Source organism: Saccopteryx bilineata, chromosome 5 (genome assembly GCF_036850765.1).
Source record: "Saccopteryx bilineata isolate mSacBil1 chromosome 5, mSacBil1_pri_phased_curated, whole genome shotgun sequence".
NCBI classification, from domain to species: domain Eukaryota; kingdom Metazoa; phylum Chordata; class Mammalia; order Chiroptera; family Emballonuridae; genus Saccopteryx; species Saccopteryx bilineata.
In genome coordinates, this window is record NC_089494.1 from 181,997,572 (window position 1) to 182,003,571 (window position 6,000).

The following is a 6,000-nucleotide window of genomic DNA, read 5'->3' on the forward strand; positions in this document are numbered from 1 at the left end:
GGGGCAGGGGGTGAAGAGATTGGGGAAAGGGAGTAAAGAGAGACATATATATGGTGATGGAAAATGATTTGACCTTGGGTGATGGGTGTACAACATAATCAACAATTCAAATGCTATAGAAATGTTTACCTGAAACCTATGTGCTCTTATTGATCAATGTCACTCTGTTAAATTTAATTTTCTGAATAAAATTAAAAAAATATTTTTCTTTTTTTTTTTTGTATTTTTCTGAAGTTGGAAATGGGGAGGCAGTCAGACAGACCCCCGCATGCGCCCGACCAGGATCCACCTGGCATGCCCACCAGGGGGCAATGCTCTGCCCATCTGGGGCATTGCTCTATTGCAACCAGAGCCATTCTAGCACGTGAGGCAGAGACCACAGAGCCATCCTCAGTGCCCAGGCAAACTTTGCTCCAATGGAGCCTTGGCTGCAGGAGGGGAAGAGAGAGACAGAGAGGAAGGAGAGGAGAGGGGGAGGGGTGGAGAAGCAGATGGGCGCTTCTCCTGTGTGCCCTGGCCGGGAATTGAACCCAGGACTCCCGCACGCCAGGTTGACGCTCTACTACTGAGCCGACTGGCCAGGGCCAATATTTTTCAGTTGACATGCAATATTATTTTAGTTTCTGGTATATAGCATAGTGATTAAGCATTTATATACAATATTATTGACTATGTTCCCTATGCTGTACTTTATGTCCTCATGACTATTTTTATAATTGACAATATATACTTCTTAATCCCTTTTACCCTTTTAAATTATTCCCCTAACTCCCTCTCATCTGACAACCATTAATTTGCTTTCTGTATCTATGAGTCTGTCTTTATTTTACTTGTTCATATATTTTGTTTTCCAGATTTCATATATAAGTAAAATCATATGGCATTTCTCTTTCTCTGTCTGACTTATATCACTTCTTAGCATAATAAACTCTGTCTATCCACATTGTTGCAAATGGTAGGATTTCATTTTTCATGGCCAAGTAATATTCTATTGTATGTACAGCTAGTGCTCAATTTATGACCACGATTGGTTCCGAAAGACTGGTCGTAACACAATTTGGTCGTAAGTTGAGTAGGCTATATGTACAGTACTGTGAAAGGATGTTATAAAAATCTTTAAGTACTTTCTCTGGGAAGAGTGGTGGAGGCCTCAGCACCTACGACCTGAGGCCAGCATTTTCTGTGCCTCCCAGGATGGTCTGCACAGTGCACTGAGCTGTCCTGCACGGAAAGGCTGGAGGAGGAGCTGGCAGTGTGGTCTCCTGGGATGAATTAGAGACACCCACAGTTGCCTGCACAACAACTGGCTCTGGGGATGTGTGTGAGCAAGTTATTGGAGCAATTACTATAAATCTGCCCATGGCACAGCCCTTTTCCCAGGCCTTTCTTGACTGGAATGAGGCTGAGAAAAGGGAACAGATGCTCATTGATGTGCCAGGACACTGCATACCCCTCACTTGTTTGCGGGGAACTCCCTGAAGCACAACCAAGTTCAGAGGATCCCTTCTTGACACAGTAAGATGGAGCACACCTACAACTTCTCCCTTGCCAATCAGTGACCAATGCTCAGTCATCATCTTACTTGAGCTCTCTGCAGCGCCTAACAGCTGATCACTTCCGCCTCCTTACACAAGTCCCTTGCCTGGACTACTATTTCCCCAGAAATTCATGCCGCTTGCTCATTCACTTCCTTCAGATCTCTGCTCAGAAACTACCATCTATGAGAGGACTTCTCCAACCACCCTACATAACAAGGCACCACTACTCATGCCCCCCAGTCATTCTCTGCTCCCTTTTCCCTCTCAACCACCTAACATATTGTAGTATTGTATATTAAAAAAAAAACAATCTGTCCTCCTCCGAGACTGTCAGACCCACGAAAGCACCGCTGCATTCCCAGCACTTACAATAGCACCTATCACATCGCAGGTACTCAAATATTTGTTGACTGAAAGAAGGAATAAAGAGGTAACATCTATAAATTGGGGTAACTCCCTGAATAACAGAAAGATTCAATTCTAAGATGAGGCCTGTTTGTGGCCCAGGACATACATATCCTTAGTTGCTGCTGTGACTTACAAAAGGAAATTTTGTCAATTTAGAACTCACAAAGGAAAAAAAATGAGTGCTAATAATACAATTAATTATCAATGGTCTTGCAAGATTCGTTGTTAGTTCTTTACAATTTTTCTTTACTTTGAAGTACTTCAAGCTTTGATTTGGGCTAATTAACACTAGGACATTAATTTTAGAAGTATATGATTAGTTTGTTAAAATAAGTTTATGGCCTGACCAGGTGGTGGTGCAGTGGGTAAAGCATCGGTCTGGGACACTAAGGACCCAGGCTCGAACCTCAAGGTCACCAGCTTAAGCACGGGATCATACACATGACCCCATGGTCTCTGGCTCAGCTGAAGCCCCTCTGGTCAAGGCACATATAAGAAAGCAATCAATGAACAACTAAAGTGCTGCAACCATCAGCTGATGCTTCTCATCTCTCTTTCTTCCTGTCTGTCTCTGTCCCTCTCTCTCTAGAAAAAAAAATCTTTAAATCATATTTTATCATAATTTTCTTTCATTATTGTTATATATCATAATTCTTTGTTCATTTTATGTCATTTGTATCATCTCCACACCATTTTTCTTATTTTTACATTCGTTAGGTTTAAGTAAAACACTGCATTACCAGTATAACTGGTTTAATATTTGCAAAACATACAAAATTACAAAATACAGGTGTAAAAAATATCATAGGAAACATTTTCCCAACTGCAAAACATATCAAAATATAAAAACATGTACGAAACAGTGCTGCCGGAAGCTGGTCCGCACTGTCATATGCCCAGCTGGGCAACGCTTGCACTGCCAGACGCAGAGCAGTCATGGCTAGCGATTGTGGTCATAAATTCGAATGGTCATAAGTTGCATAGGTCGTAAGTTGATCAATACCTGTATGTACCGTATCTTCTTTATTCATTTGTCTATTGATGAACATTTATGTTGCTACCCTATCCTGACTATTGTAAATAATGCTGCAACAAACATAAATTAGAAATATCTTTTCATATTTGTGTTTTGGATTTTTCTGTATAAATACTCAGAAGTGGTATTGCTAGATCACATGCTAGTTCTATTGTTAACTTTTTGAAGGACCTCTATAATGCTTTCCATGGTGGCTGTACCAATTTGCAATTCCACCAAAAGTGCATGAGGGTTCTCTCTTTTCTCCACACCTTCACGAACACTCGCTGTTGGTGATTTATTGATGATTGCCATTCTGATAGGTATATGGTGGTATCTCATTGTGGTTTTAATTTACATTTCCCTGGTGATTAGTAATATTGAGCACCTTTTCATATGTCTATTGACCATACAGATGTCCTCTTTGGAGAATGTCTATTCAGGTTCTCTGTCCATTTTTTAATAGGATTGGGGGTTTTGGTATTAAGCTGTATGAGTTCCTTATATATTTTGAATATGAATTCCTTAACTGATGTATTGTTGCCAAATATCTTCTTCTGTTTTGTAGGTTGTGTTTTGTTTTCTTAATGGTTTCCTTTGCTGTGCAAAATCTTTTTAGTTTGATGTAGTCCTATTTGTTAATTTTTTCCTTTTGTTTTCCTTGCCTAAAGAGATACCTCAGAAAAAATATTGCTATGAGAAATGTCTGAAATTTTACTGCCTATGTCTTCTAAGAGTTTTATGATTTGGGGTCTTACATTTAAGAATTTAATATATTTTAAGTTTATTTTTGTGCATAGTTTTATTTATTTATTTTTGCATGTGTCTGCCTAGTTCTCCCAATACCAAGTATTGGAAAGACTGTCTTGACCTCATTGTATGTACTTGCCTCCTTTGTCATAGATTAATTGACCATATACGCATGGGTTTATTTCTGAGCTCTCTGTTCTGTTCCTTTAAGCTATGTGTCTGTTTTTTATCCCAGTACTATGCTGTTTTTGTTAGTATAGCCTTGTAGTATAGTTTGTTATCAGGTAGCGAGATACCTCCACTTTTGTTCTATGCTTTTGTTTGGGATATGTTTCTTTGCCTCCTCATTTTGGCTGTGTTTGTTTTTATGTATTAGATATGCCTACTATGTCTTCCAGTGTTGGTAGAATGGGCTTATGTAGAGGTGTATGTGAGGCCCAGTGGGCCTTCTCTCTGGCACCCTGGGTCCCCTGTGCAGGTTGTATGTGCCCTCTTGTGTATATGAGTCTCATCATCAGTGGGGTGGGGTTGACCTTCAGGCTGACTAGCTCTGTGCCTGGCTGTGATTACACTACAGGGGATGAACTATTATTCTGTGAGAGCTGACTCCACAGAGGGGGGCTCTAGTTCCAGCCAAGTTTGCTATTTAAGTACGTCATTTGTGGAGATGGTTAGGATTTGCTCTGGTCTAGTCTGAAGACAGCCACCATGTGTTTCAGTTCAGGAGACTCTTGGGAGGGGCTTCAGTATAGACCAAGGCCAGATAGCTACCAGTCATGCCTGATTTGGAGCCTCTGTAGTTGCGTTGATTGCTGCTTGTGCTGAGCTTAGAAGCACTTGGGAGAGACTATGCTGCAAACTGAGGCTGATTGCCACTTGTGCCAGGCTTGTGGTCAGTTACATACTTACAGCTAAGTTTCAGTCCAAGACTGGTTGCCACTTATGCCAGTCTTGGGGCCATCTGATGTGAGTTACAATGCAAGCTGAGACCAGTTGCCACTTGTGCTGGAGTTGAAGTCGCTTAGCAAGAGCTACAATAAACACCAATACAGGCTGCTGCTTGTTTGGGCTTTGAGAACATTTGAGAAAATTTTCAAAAGTCCTCAGTGTGACCTGGGGTAGGTGGCTTGTGTGGTGGAGCTGCCAAGAGGCTTGGATCGGCTGGTAAGTTAAGTGGGACATGGGAAATGGTATTAGCCAAGTTAATGGAAAACACAAATTTGGTACCCACCTACACCAGGAGGCTGAATGGGGAGAGAGCGCCACAAAGGAACACGGGCATCTGCCAGAGCTATGGTCCCTGAAGAGAGATTCCCTGACCCCTAACCTTCCAGATCTCACCTCAACTTAGTCAATTTAGTCCCTGGTTCTTTTCGAGCTGTTGTCCCTGTACTGGAGCTTAAAGCAAGTGGGTTTGTGAGCAAGTCTGCACATCGTCCCTTTAGGAGAAGCACCGTGGTCTTTGGCAGCCCTTCATCTTTGCAGATGCAATCCCCACTGGTTTTCACAACCAGCTGTTTTGGGGACTTCTCAGCAATAATGCCTCAGGTTTGGGAGCCTGGTGTGGGACTGGGACCCACCTGCGCAGCCAAGATATTCTTCCCAATTCTTAACTGCCACACCGTGAGTGTGGGACTTGCCCATTCAGCATCTTCACTCTTCCCATCAGTCTCATTGTAGCTTCGTTTTTATATCCTTAAATATAGGAATTCTGTTCAGCTAGATTTCAGGTGGTTCCCATTGATTTTGTTCTATTATTTAGTTATAATTTTTTTTTTTTTATAATTTTATTTTTTTAATGGGGTGACATCAATAAATCAGGATACATATATTCAAAGATAACAAGTCCAGGTTATCTTGTCGTTCAATTATGTTGCATACCCACCACCCAAAGTCAGATTGTCCTCTGTCACCTTCTATCTTGTTTTCTTTGTGCCCCTCCCCACCCCCTATCCCTCTCCCATTCCCCCCTCCCCCCCGTAACCACCACACTCTTGTCAATGTCTCTTAGTTTCAGTATTATGTCCCACCTACGTATGGAATAATACAGTTCCTGTTTTTTTCTGATTTACTTATTTCGCTTCGTATCATGTTATCAAGATCCCACCATTTTGCTGTAAATGTTCCGATGTCATCATTTCTTATGGCTGAGTAGTATTCCATAGTGTATATGTGCCACATCTTCTTTATCCAGTCATCTATTGATGGGCTTTTTGGTTGTTTCCATGTCCTGGCCACTGTGAACAATGCTGCAATAAACATGGGGCTGCATGTGTCTTTACGTATCAA